This window comes from Oncorhynchus tshawytscha, linkage group LG31 (genome assembly GCF_018296145.1).
Source record: "Oncorhynchus tshawytscha isolate Ot180627B linkage group LG31, Otsh_v2.0, whole genome shotgun sequence".
NCBI classification, from domain to species: Eukaryota; Metazoa; Chordata; class Actinopteri; order Salmoniformes; family Salmonidae; genus Oncorhynchus; species Oncorhynchus tshawytscha.
In genome coordinates this window covers 24,812,759-24,827,036 of record NC_056459.1, presented here as the reverse complement: position 1 = coordinate 24,827,036, position 14,278 = coordinate 24,812,759, and positions in this window count along the sequence as shown.

Here is a 14,278-nt window from a genome sequence, read left to right as displayed (position 1 = left end):
TATGGCACCTGGTGCAGATTCATCAGAATTAGTGTCATTTAAATGGAATGGTGTCTTGGATCTGCCACATAATAGAATGCAGTGTTTTGGTTTAAACATCCTTTTATTTAAGAAATGAATCTACTTAGCATCACATGATAAATCATTCACACTTCACACAAATATAAGGAAGCCCTTAGTAACAGTAACAGCTCAACATCCAGCATCCTCCCAGAGTATCTCCCACTGACCTGAGTTATTTAGCGTGTTTCTGTCCGGCTCCATGGAACAACATCAGAGAGAGAAGAAGAAAAGTACACAGATGGAAATATCTGCTCATAAACTAAATGTAACGCTCCTTTGTCACTTACTGTTATGCCAGACCAGACACTTTCTGTTCTCGGAAAATAACAGAATGCTTTAAGTCTTGGTGGTATTATTCATTTTTTTCTCCCTCGAGAGTGAAGTCAAAACGTTTCCCAATTCTCTAGTCTCAGGACTAAGCTTTGTTTCAGACTTGGGTTGGGAAAGTTTGAGTGTAGCAGTCTTACTGTAGCCTGGAGCTGGTCTCAGACCTGTAGGTACTTTAGCCAGTTCCTTGGGCATGGCATGGGCTACCGAGTGACGAAGCAGTCTAAGGCACTGCGTCTCAGTGCTAGAGGCGTCACTACAGACACCCTGGTTCGATTCCAGGCTATATCACAACCGGCCGTAATTGGGAGTCCCATAGGGCGGCGCACAATTGGCCCAGCATCATCCAGGTTTAGCCGGAGTAGGCCGTCATTGTAAAAAATAAATTTGTTCTTAACTGACTTGCCTAGTTGAATAAAAAACTACAAATGGGCTACTTGTATGTTGGGTAAAGCACATACAGAATGGGTCCAGGCTAGTCTTAGTCAGAATCCACAGGTGTTTCTCTTGGCTCCTCTGCCTAAGAGCAGAACTGAGATATAAATTAAATTCACCATTGGCAGGCTGGTGTGAAAATTGGTACATACTAGATCTGCTTTGAGACAACCACAGGTCTAGGTTGCATTGCTGGGTTAAGGCTAGCAATAATGTTAATGACATCCCTGGTCCAAACTTGCCTGACGACTTAAATTTAATTCTTCCGCTGCATTATGTTTGCAACATACAGTACTTCAGTCTGAGACTGCCATCGTTGAAGTCGTCTGTGGTGCCGTCAAAATGAGGGGTGTTGTACACAAAGTCATCAGCGATTGGATCATCTCTAACCAATCAGAGTATCAAAGCCGCTTTACCCACGTGTGTTCGGTCTCTGGCTCAACCCAATCGGTTTCTGGGACCAATCAGAATGGTTAGCATGTGTTTCCATTCTAGAAATCGTCAGAGAGGTACTCTGATCCAGACTAGAAAAAGAAACAAACGTCCGTGGGCGTAGAGTTAGGCCGGAGCAAGGAGTTTGGGTAGCCAGGCAAGGGCCAAACCATCCAGATGTTAAAAGCCTATTTCACATTACTATCTGCCTTGTGTTTATGGGCTGGGGGATATCACCTCAAGATACTGGGTCCATCACTTCATGGGTTGGGGGATATCACCTCGAGATACTAGGTCCATCACTTCATGGGTTGGGGGATATCACCTCAAGATACTAGGTCCATCACTTCATGAGTTGGGGGATATCACCTCAAGATACTAGGTCCATCACTTTATGGGTTGGGGGCTATCACCTCAAGATACTAGGTTCATTATTCTATGGGTTGGGGGCTATCCCCTCGAGATACTCGGTCCATTACTTTATGGGTTGGGAGCTATCACCTCGAGATACTAAATCCATTCCTTTATGGGTTGGGGGGCTATCACCATGAGATATTCAGATCCATCACTTTATGGGTTGAGGGCTATCACATCCAGATATTCAGATCCATCACTTTATAGTTTGGGAGCTCTCGCCTCGAGATACTAGATCCATCCCTTTGCACCAGAGACCATTTAGTGTCACAGATACAGCAATAAAGACTCTGGCTGCCATGGCAACTGATGTATGATAAATGGAAGGGGAACTATGTGCTGCTCCCATAGTTTGTGTCTGGCCTGTTGCTAATTGCTAGACAGAGAGAGGTGTTGACCTCAATTGCCCCTTGTGTGAATATGGGAAGATACATCCAGCTCTGTAATAATGTTCCTGTCTCTTTTTAACCTTTATTTAACTACGTAAGTCAGTTAAAGAACAAATTCTTATTTTGCAATGACGGTCTACCCCGGCCAAACCCTGCCCTAACCCAGACGACGCTGGGCCAATTGTGTGCAGCCCTATGGGACCCCCGTTCACAGCCAGTTGCGATACAGCCCGGGATCGAACCAGGGTCTGTAGTGACGCCTCTAGCACTGAGATGCAGTGCCTTAGACGGCTTCGTCACTCGGTAGCCCAATTTTCTGACTGGCCTATGTGGGTGATGTTTTTTCTCGCCTCAGTGATCTGAATCTAAGATTACAGGGAAGCTCCGCAACTATATTCAATGTGCGGGACAAAATTGAGGCTATGATTAAGAAGTTGGAGCTCTTCTCTGTCTGCATTAACAAGGACAACACACAGGTCTTCCATAATTTAATTATTTTTTGTGTGCAAATGAACTCAAGCTTACGGACAATGTCAAATGTGATATAGCGAAGCACCTGAGTGAGTTGGGTGCGCAATTACGCAGGTACTTTCCCCAAACGGATGACACAAACAACTAGATTCCTTATCCCTTTCATGCCCTGCCTCCAGTCCACTGGTATCTGAACAAGAGAGCCTCATCGAAATTGCAACAAGCAGTTCAGTGAAAATATAATTGAATCAGAATCCACTGCCAGATTTCTGGATTGGGCTGCACTCAGAGTATCCTACCTTAGCAGATCGCGCTGTTAAGACACTGATGCCCTTTGCAACCACGTACCAATGGGAGAGTGGATTCTCGACCCTCACTAGCATGACAACTAAATACAGGCACAGTGTGTGGAAACTGATTTACAACCCAACATTGCAGAGTTATGGGCATCTTTTCAAGCACACCCTTCTCATTAACCTGTGTTTTATATGTAATTATATGTAAAGTTTTATATGTAATTATTGATTATTATTTGTGCCCTGGTCCTATAAGAGTTCTTTGTCACTTCCCACGAGCTGCGTTGTGACAAACTCCTACTCATTCTTATGTTTAATAAATGTATCGTATAATGTGTGTGTGGCAGGCTTACAATGATGGCAAAAAACTACATTTGAGAGTGCGCTGACCCTGGTCCTAGAGGGGGTACGCAGGTGGAGGTTGCATGTGTGAAGGGGTACAGGACTATAAAAAGTTTGGGAACCACTGTTCCAAACAATTAAGTAGCTACACTACATGACCAACAGTATGTGGATACCTGCTCGTCGAACATCTCATTCCAAAATCATGGGCATTAATATGAAGTTGGTCCCCCCTTTGCTGCTATACTCTCTACTCTTTGGCTTTCCGCTAGATGTTGGAACATTGCTGCGGGAACTTGCTTCCATTCAGCCTCGAGCATTAGTGAGGTCGGGCACTGATGTTTGGTGTTTAGGCCTGGTTCACCAAAAGGTGTTGGATGGAGTTGAGGTCAGGGCTCTGTGCAGGCCAGTCAAGTTTTTCCACACCGATCTCGACAAACCATTTCTGTATGGACCTCGCTTTGTGCATGGGGCATTGTCATGCTGAAACAGGAAATGACCTTCCCCAAACTGTTGCCACAAAGCTGGAAGCAAAGATTCATCTGTGGTTTTCTCTTCTCTAAAAGTAGACAGATGGAGTCACTTGCCGATTCTAACTCTAAAAGGTCAGAAAATTGAGAGGGTCACCTCCTATAAGTATCTTGGGATTTGGTTAGATAAAAAGCTGAATTTTAAACAGCACATTAATAACTTGACCAAGAAACTGAAGTTGAAATTGGGTTTCTATTTTTGGAACAAATCTTGCTTTTCAATGTCAGTCAGAAAGGATATTATTCAAAGCACTTCGTTATCAGTGCTGGATTACGGTGATATTGTCTATATGCAGGCCTCAGCAAGTACCTTAAACTCTGGACACAGTGTATCATGGTGCTTTAAGATGTATTACCAATACTAGATCACTCACCCATCACTGTGATCTGTATGCTATGGTGCAATGGACCTCTCTTTCCACCAGGAGGCTAAAGCACTGGTACACTTTTGTGTACAAAGCATTGATAAGGCATTGATTGTATCTCTGTTCCTTACTGACCAGATCAGTCACTCAATACAGTCTTCGTTCACAGTCGCTGCTGACCTTGTCTGTTCCTAAGGCTATAACTGAGATGGGGAAGCAATCTTTTTCCCATAATGCCCCTTCATCCTGGAACATGCTTCGAAAGATATTAAAGTTAGGGGAGTTTTTAAGACTCTGATCAACAACACCGTTTGTGATAGCTGCAGTTGTTTCTACTCTTCAAATGTATCTGTAACTTGTAACACTTTGTATTTTGTGTGTATTTTGTAGTAATATTTTATGTACATGCTGCTATTTCCCTGTTTTGCCTTCCTTCTTGCCAGGTTGCCCTTGCAAAATAGTTTTTACCTAAATGGGTCTTACCTGGTTAAATAAAGGTTCAATTAAAAAAAACGGATGTCATTGTGTACTGTAGCCTTAATATTTCTCTTCATTTGAACTACTGAACCTAGCCTGAACCATGAAAAACAGCCCCAGACAATTCTTCCTTCTCCGCCAAACTTTACAGTTGGCATTGTGCATTCACAATGCCAACTGGCATCCACAAAACCCAGATTTGTCCGTCGGACTGCCAGATGGTGAAGCGTAATTCATCACTCCAGAGAACGCCTTTCTACTGCTCCAGAGTCCAATGACGGCGAGCTTTACACCACTCCCTGTGAACAGTTCTTGTGATGATGTTGCTTTCAAAGGCAGTTTGGAACTCGGGGGTGAGTGTTGCAACAGAGTGCAGACTATTTTTACGCGCTACGAACTTCAGCACTCAGCGGGATCGTTCTGTGATATTGTGTGGCCTATCACTTCGTGGCTGAGCCATTGTTGCTCCTAGACGTTTCCACTTCACAATAACAGCACTTACAGTTCCCCGGGGCAGGGCAGAAATTTCACGAATTGACTTGTTGAAAAGGTGGCATCCTATGACGGTGCCATGTTGAAAGTCACTGAGCTCTTCAGTAAGGCCATTCTACTAAAAAAGGTTTGTCTATGGAGATTGCATGGCTGTGTGCTCGATTATATACACAGGTGTGACTGAAATAGCTTAATCCACTAATTTGACGGGGTGTCCACATACTTTTGCAAAGTGGTGTGTTGCACTGAAGCATGCCTACTGTTACCTAAGCATTTGAATGGCAAATGGGATGTGCTCTTCAATTACCAGTTGAGAAATAAAAGGAGTAGCCCTTTTTAATCATGGCCAACAAAATATTTTTAACACGCAAAAGCTGTATGCTGTGCGCCTGTGAAAAATAAGATACTTAACGAATATACACCAGCCCAATTTAATGCCACTAAATTACGTAAATTAACCCATAGACGATATGCATGACGGGTCAAATGTATTTATATCAACTGGTGTTCCCATCAGTGAATAGGCAAAAAATGTGTATATCACAATGGAATTTCTTTTCTTCACCAGGATGATTTGCCGGTGCTAATTTTATTTATTGGCTTTATTAGGCTAACAGAAACTCACGCACATGCGCACACACAAATACAAACACTGCCTATATATATTATTTCACATTGCAATCAACTAGGCATTCAAAATAACAACATATTTCTAGAAGTCTTCAAATACTTGCTCTAAATTAGGGGTATTCAACTCTTACCCTTCGAGGTCTGGCGCCTCCTGGTTTTCTGTTCTACTTGATAATTAATTGTACACACCTGATGTCCCAGGTATAAATCAGTCCTTTATTAGAGGGCAAATGCAGTGGAACTGGATTTGAGATCCAGAGTTGAGTTTGAATGTTCTAAGTGGTCACTTCCAGGCTCCATCCATATACTGTATACACTACATGACCAAAAGGATGTGGACACCTGCTCATCGAACATCTCATTCCAAAATCATGGGCATGAATATGGAGTTGGTCCCACTTTTGTTGCTATAAGAGCTTCCACTCTTCCGGGAAGACTTTCCACTAGATGTTTGAACATTGCTGCGGCGACTTGTTTCCACAAGCATTAGTGAGGTCGGGTACTGCTGTTGGCCGATTAGGCCTGGCTCACAGTCAGCGTTCCAATTTATCCCAAAGGTGTTCGATGGGGTTGAGGTCAGGGCTCTGTGCAGGCCAGTCAAGTTTTTCCATACTGATCTCAACAAACCATTTCTGTATGGACAGGGAATGGGCCTTCTCCAAACTGTTGCCACAAAGTTGGAAGCACAGAATGGTCTAGAATGTCATTGTATGCTGTAGTGTTAAGATTTCCCTTCACTGGAACTAAGGGGCCTAGACCGAACCATGAAAAACAGCCCCAGACCATTATTCCTCCTCTACCAAACTTTACAATTGGTACTATGCATTTGGGCAGGTAGTGTGCTCCCGACGAACAGTTCTTGTGCTGACGTTGCTTCCAGAGGCAGTTTGGAACTCGGTAGTGAGTGTTGCAAACAAGGTCAGGCGATTTTTACGTGCTACGCGCTTCAGCATTCGGCTGTCCCGTTCTGTGATATTGTGTGGCCTACCACTTCACTACTGAGACATTGTTGCTCCTAGACGTTTCCACTTCACAATAACAGCACTTACAGTTGACAGGGCAGATCGAGCAGGGAAGAAATTTCACGAACGGACTTGTTGGAAAGGTGGCATCCAATGACGGTGCCACGTTGAAAGTCACTGAGCTCTTCAGTAAGGCCATTCTACTACCAATGTTTGTCTATGGAGATTGCATGGTGGTGTGCTCGATTTTATACACCTGTCAGCAAAGGATTTGGCTGAAATAGCCCAATCCACTAATTTGATGGGGCGTCGACATACTTTTGTATATATAGTGTACTTCCTACAGTACTCCAGACTCACTCTAGATCTCCTGTTTGAGAGGATTGAAATGTTACTTCAACAATCATGCAGCCCACCTGATTGGTCACCACAACAACATCACCATGGTGATCTGCAGATCATTAGATAATGTGTTTATGTGATGACATTAGTCAAAGAAATGTGCAATAGGTTTTCCAACAAACGCAGACATTGGAGACATTCCAATGGTAAATCTTCTGCGGGGGAACTTGGAATGGGAACTTGGAACGGGAACTTGGAATGGGATTCTGCATCAGATGACTGCTAAATGAGAATACACACAGTAGACACAGCTAACACACACAGTAGGCTATATAATGTATGTTGAAAATTACACTGTCCAACACAGAGTGATAACATTTGATGTTTCTTACACATGTAGCTGTCAGTAGGCATATTGTATGTAGTGGAAGGTGTATAGTAATGTCTCCATCTGAGCAGCAGCTCATGGTGTCCAGTCTCCTGTACATCTGAGCAGCAGCTCATGGTATCCAATCTCCTGTACATCTCAGCAGCAGCTTACGGTATGCAGTCTCCTGTGCCTTGTGATGTGTGAGATGGGATGAAGGAACTTCTAGATGGTTTCCATTCACTCCTGCGTTTCCTCAAGGTCCCCATCCCACTGCGGGTGACTGAGAGATTGTGTAAGTACGCCTGTGTGAGTCTGTGTGATGAGTGTGTCTGTGACTCTGTTCTTCCTAAAGCTTTTTTGTTCTAACTTTGTGTGTGTGTGTGTGTGTGTGTGTGTGTGTCACGACTTCTGCCGAAGTCGTTGCCTCTCCTTGTTCGGGATTGATCAATTTTTCATTTTCCATTGGTTTTGTCTTGTCTTCCCACACATCTGATTTCAATCCCATTCATTACCTGTGTATTTACTCTCTGTTTCCCCTCATGTCTTTATCAGAGATTGTTTTATTGTCAGTGTAGATTTATGTTGTATAGGTGTGCGACGGGTCTTCGTACCCATGTTTGTTTATGTCTGTACATTTTAGTGTTATGGAGCATGTTACGTGGACATTTATTAAAAGACTCCATTTACACTCCATTTTGACTCTCCTGTGCCTGACATCCCTGCCACCTATACACAAATCGTTGACAGAGTGTGTGTGTGTTTCCTCTCCTGTGTGTAGGGTAAATGTGCAGAGATAGCCTCTGGCAGAACAAGACAAACTATTTTAGGAAGAACAGAGTCACTCACACTGGGAAATCTGTAGACCTCCTTTCCAGTGGGCACAAACTGGTGGAATCAACGTTGTTTCAACGTCATTTGTCAACATACTGTGATGTGGAATCAGCATGGAAAATACACTGTATTTGAAAAAAGTAATCAACCATTACGGTTTTCATCTCATTTCAACCAGTGTTGTAAACATTGAAATTAGGGTAAAACTTTAACTTAAAACATTAACTCCTAAGTCAAAGGGTGTTTATAGTTTCTGATGGCACCGTACATGTGTGATTAAAGCTAGCACAACCAGTCAGCTTTCCATACCATGTAGGAGTGTATGGAGGGGAGGACGGAATAGAATGAAGCTCGCTGTGGTTTGAACCATGAGAGATGGCCGCCAGAGATGGCCGCCTCGCTTCGCGTTCCTAGGAAACTATGCAGTTTTTTGTTTTTTTTACGTGTTATTTCTTACATTAGTACCCCAGGTCATCTTAGGTTTCATTACATACAGTCAAGAAGAACTACTGAATATAAGATCAGCATCAACTCACCATCAGTACGACCAAGAATATGTTTTTCGCGACGCGGATCCTGTGTTCTGCCTTACAAACAGGACAACGGAGTGGATCCTATGCAGCGACCCAAAAAAACGACTCCGAAAGAGAGGGAAACGAGGCGGTCTTCTGGTCAGACTCCGGAGACGGGCACACCATGCACCACTCCCTAGCATTCTTCTTGCCAATGTCCAGTCTCTTGACAACAAGGTTGATGAAATCCGAGCAAGGGTAGCATTCCAGAGGGACATCAGAGACTGTAACGTTCTTTGCTTCACGGAAACATGGCTCACTGGAGAGACGCTATCCGAAGCGGTGCAGCCAACGGGTTTCTCCACGCATCGCGCCGACAGAAACAAACATCTTTCTGGTAAGAAGAGGGGCGGGGGCGTATGCCTTATGGCCAACGTGACATGGTGTGACGAAAGAAACATACAGGAACTCAAATCCTTCTGTTCACCTGATTTAGAATTCCTCACAATCAAATGTAGACCGCATTATCTACCAAGAGAATTCTCTTTGATTATAATCACAGCCGTATATATCCCCCCCCCAAGCAGACACATCGATGGCCCTGAACAAACTTTATTTAACTCTCTGCAAACTGGAAACGATTTATCCGGAGGCTGCATTCATTGTAGCTGGGGATTTTAACAAGGCTAATCTGAAAACAAGACTCTCTAAATTTTATCAGCATATCGATTGCGCAACCAGGGGTGGAAAGACCTTGGATCATTGTTACTCTAACTTCCGCGACGCATATAAGGCCCTGCCCCGCCCCCCTTTCGGAAAAGCTGACCACGACTCCATTTTGTTGATCCCCGCCTACAGACAGAAACTAAAACAAGAGGCTCCCACGCTGAGGTCTGTCCAACGCTGGTCCGACCAAGCTGACTCCACACTCCAAGACTGCTTCCATCACGTGGACTGGGAGATGTTTCGTATTGCGTCAGATAACAATATTGACGAATACGCTGATTCGGTGTGCGAGTTCCTTAGAACGTGCGTTGAAGATGTCGTTCCCATAGCAACGATTAAAACATTCCCTAACCAGAAACCGTGGATTGATGGCAGCATTCGTGTGAAACTGAAAGCGAACCACTGCTTTTAATCAGGGCAAGGTGTCTGGTAACATGACCGAATACAAACAGTGCAGCTATTCCCTCCGCAAGGCTATCAAACAAGCTAAGCGCCAGTACAGAGACAAAGTAGAATCTCAATTCAACGGCTCAGACACAAGAGGCATGTGGCAGGGTCTACAGTCAATCACGGACTACAGGAAGAAATCCAGCCCAGTCACGGACCAGGATGTCTTGCTCCCAGGCAGACTAAATAACTTTTTTGCCCGCTTTGAGGACAATACAGTGCCACTGACATGGCCTGCAACGAAAACATGCGGTCTCTCCTTCACTGCAGCCGAGGTGAGTAAGACATTTAAACGTGTTAACCCTCGCAAGGCTGCAGGCCCAGACGGCATCCCCAGCCGCGCCCTCAGAGCATGCGCAGACCAGCTGGCCGGTGTGTTTACGGACATATTCAATCAATCCCTATACCAGTCTGCTGTTCCCACATGCTTCAAGAGGGCCACCATTGTTCCTGTTCCCAAGAAAGCTAAGGTAACTGAGCTAAACGACTACCGCCCCGTAGCACTCACATCCGTCATCATGAAGTGCTTTGAGAGACTAGTCAAGGACCATATCACCTCCACCCTACCTGACACCCTAGACCCACTCCAATTTGCTTACCGCCCAAATAGGTCCACAGATGCAATCTCAACCACACTGCACACTGCCCTAACCCATCTGGACAAGAGGAATACCTATGTGAGAATGCTGTTCATCGACTACAGCTCGGCATTCAACACCGTAGTACCCTCCAAGCTCGTCATCAAGCTCGAGACCCTGGGTCTCGACCCCGCCCTGTGCAACTGGGTACTGGACTTCCTGACGGGCCGCCCCAGGTGGTGAGGGTAGGCAACAACATCTCCTCCCCGCTGATCCTCAACACTGGGGCCCTACAAGGGTGCGTTCTGAGCCCTCTCCTGTACTCCCTGTTCACCCACGACTGCGTGGCCACGCACGCCTCCAACTCAATCATCAAGTTTGCGGACGACACAACAGTGGTAGGCTTGATTACCAACAACGACGAGACGGCCTACAGGGAGGAGGTGAGGGCCCTCGGAGTGTGGTGTCAGGAAAATAACCTCACACTCAACGTCAACAAAACTAAGGAGATGATTGTGGACTTCAGGAAACAGCAGAGGGAACACCCCTATCCACATCGATGGAACAGTAGTGGAGAGGGTAGCAAGTTTTAAGTTCCTCGGCATACACATCACAGACAAACTGAATTGGTCCACTCACACAGACAGCATCGTGAAGAAGGCGCAGCAGCGCCTCTTCAACCTCAGGAGGCTGAAGAAATTCGGCTTGTCACCAAAAGCACTCACAAACTTCTACAGATGCACAATCGAGAGCATCCTGGCGGGCTGTATCACCGCCTGGTATGGCAACTGCACCGCCCTCAACCGTAAGGCTCTCCAGAGGGTAGTGAGGTCTGCACAACACATCACCGGGGGCAAACTACCTGCCCGCCAGGACACCTACACCACCCGATGCTACAGGAAGGCCATAAAGATCATCAAGGACATCAACCACCCGAGCCACTGCCTGTTCACCCCGCTGTCATCCAGAAGGCGAGGTCAGTACAGGTGCATCAAAGCTGGGACCGAGAGACTGAAAAACAGCTTCTATCTCAAGGCCATCAGACTGTTAAACAGCCACCACTAACATTGAGTGGCTGCTGCCAACACACTGTCAATGACACTGACTCAACTCCAGCCACTTTAATAATGGGAATTGATGGGAAATGATGTAAATATATCACTAGCCACTTTAAACAATGCTACCTTATATAATGTTACTTACCCTACATTATTCATCTCATATGCATACGTATATACTGTACTCTATATCATCGACTGCATCCTTATGTAATACATGTATCACTAGCCACTTTAACTATGCCACTTTGTTTACATACTCATCTCATATGTATATACTGTACTCGATACCATCTACTGCATCTTGCCTATGCTGCTCTGTACCATCACTCCTTCATATATCCTTATGTACATATTCTTTATCCCCTTACACTGTGTATAAGACAGTAGTTTTGGAATTGTTAGTTAGATTACTTGTTGGTTATTACTGCATTGTCAGAACTAGAAGCACAAGCATTTCGCTACACTCGCATTAACATCTGCTAACCATGTGTATGTGTCAAATAAAATTTGATTTGATTTGATAAGTATCCTTGCCTGTGACATGGAGATTTAGAGTTAGAGCTGAGCAGGGTAGCACAAACTCCCTGTCAAACCTCAGGAGCCACAATGGTCTGTCCCTTGGCTGAACCCTAACACCAGATGAACCATAAACACAGCTAATGCACACATCACTTCACAGTTAACCTTATAGTATACACTGCTAGAGGGGCTGTAGAGATAGCTTATGGCTGCATTCTGTCTGGGGATACTGTAGATAATAGAAGGGTCTCCACCAGATTACAGAGAGAGATCCACATTATACATGGCATCAGTGGATTGGAAAGATTCCCCGCCGAGGTTTGGTCGGGGGGGGGGTGTTCCATGCTCTCTGTGGTCAAGGATCAGGATGAACGCAGGGGTCGTGATAAAACATAGGTGTGGTGCGACGATCGTAAATCAACACAGGGATAACGTCAATCGAGCGGAGTGGACAGACAGCAACTACTCACGTCAAAACTCAACCAGTAGATATACAACCAGTCTTGCTGTTTTAGAAGCTCAACCATTAGCCATGGATGCATCCCAAGGTTTACACATGGTTTTACGGGCTGCATGTCAAGTGGCGTAATGGCCACCATGGACGTTTTAAATCCCCACTTTTCCCCGCATTCACTCTGGCCACTCTCAAACTTAACTTCGATAGTGAAGGGTCAAAACGCAGTCAAAACATTTACTGTCCTGTGCAGAAAGTTCAGTGACTATTCATAAAATATTTTTTATGAAACCTTTGTGATCATTTCATTATAGAAAAACACACACACACACACACACACACACACACACACACACACACACACACACACACACACACACACACACACACACACACACACACAGGAAAAGTCCTTTGTGCACATCTTTGAGACACAGATAGAGCAGTTTCTATCATGAATGTCACTAATCAACAATACTGGAGATTTATACTCTCTTGGCCGAGCTACACAAAAATACTCATTTAAACCATGGTCCACAGATGAGCTACAGACACAGTTGTATACATGTGCACATGCCCACACACACTCAAAATGCTTGATTCAAAACCAGGTTTATGAAGGCCATTTTCTAAATATTGTACTATTAAAAAGTTTGGACACACCTACTCATTCTAGGGTTTTTCTTTATTTTTACTATTTTCAACATTGTAGAATAATAGTGAAGACATCAAACCTATGAAATAACACATATGTGTCACACCCTGACCATAGTTTGCATTGTATGTCTCTATGTTTTGGTTGGTCAGGGTGTGATCTGAGTGGGCATTCTATGTTGGATGTCTTGTTTGTCTATTTCTATGTCTGGCCTGATATGGTTCTCAATCAGAGGCAGGTGTTAGTCATTGTCTCTGTTTGCACCAGATAGGACTGTTTAGGTTTTCACTTTTCTTGCTTTGTTTAGTCTGTTCATGTATAGTTGTCTTTATTAAAAACATGAATAACCACCACGCTGCATTTTGGTCCGCTTCTCCTTCACCACAGGAAAACCCTTACAATATGGAATCATGCAGTAACCAAAAAAAGTGTTAAACAAATCAAAATATATGTTAAAGTTGAGATTCTTCAAAGTAGCCACTCTTTGCCTTGATGACAGCTTTGCACACTCTTGACATTCTCTCAATCAGCTTTGTGAGTTAGTCACCTGGAATACATTTCAATTAACATGCGTGCCTTTTTCATTTTATTTGTGGAATTTCTTTCCTTCTTAATGTGTTTGAGCCAATCAGTTGTGTTGTGTCAAGGTAGGGGTCGTATACAGAAGATAGACCTATTTGGTAAAAGGCCTTGTCCATATTATGGCAAGAACAGCTCAAATAAGCAAAGAGAAATGACAGTCCATCATTACTTTATCAAATAAAATAGTATTTGTCACATGCGCCGAATACAACAGGTGTTCACCTTACAGTGAAATGCTTACTTACAAGCCCTTAACCTGTTTAGGATAGGGGGCAGCATTTTCACGTTTGGATGAAAAGCGTGCCCAGAGTAAACTGCCTGCTACTCAGTCCCAGTGTAACGGGATTCTTCCTGGGAAGGAGAGGCGGACCAAAATGCAGCGTTGTTGAAGTTCATGTTTTTTAAATAAGAAAACTAAACATGAACATAATACAAAACAATAAACGTGGAAAACCCGAAACAGCCCTATCTGGTGCAACAAACACAAAGACAGGAAACAACCACCCACAAAACCCAACACAAAACAGGCTACCTAAATATGGTTCCCAATCAGAGACAATGACTAACACCTGCCTC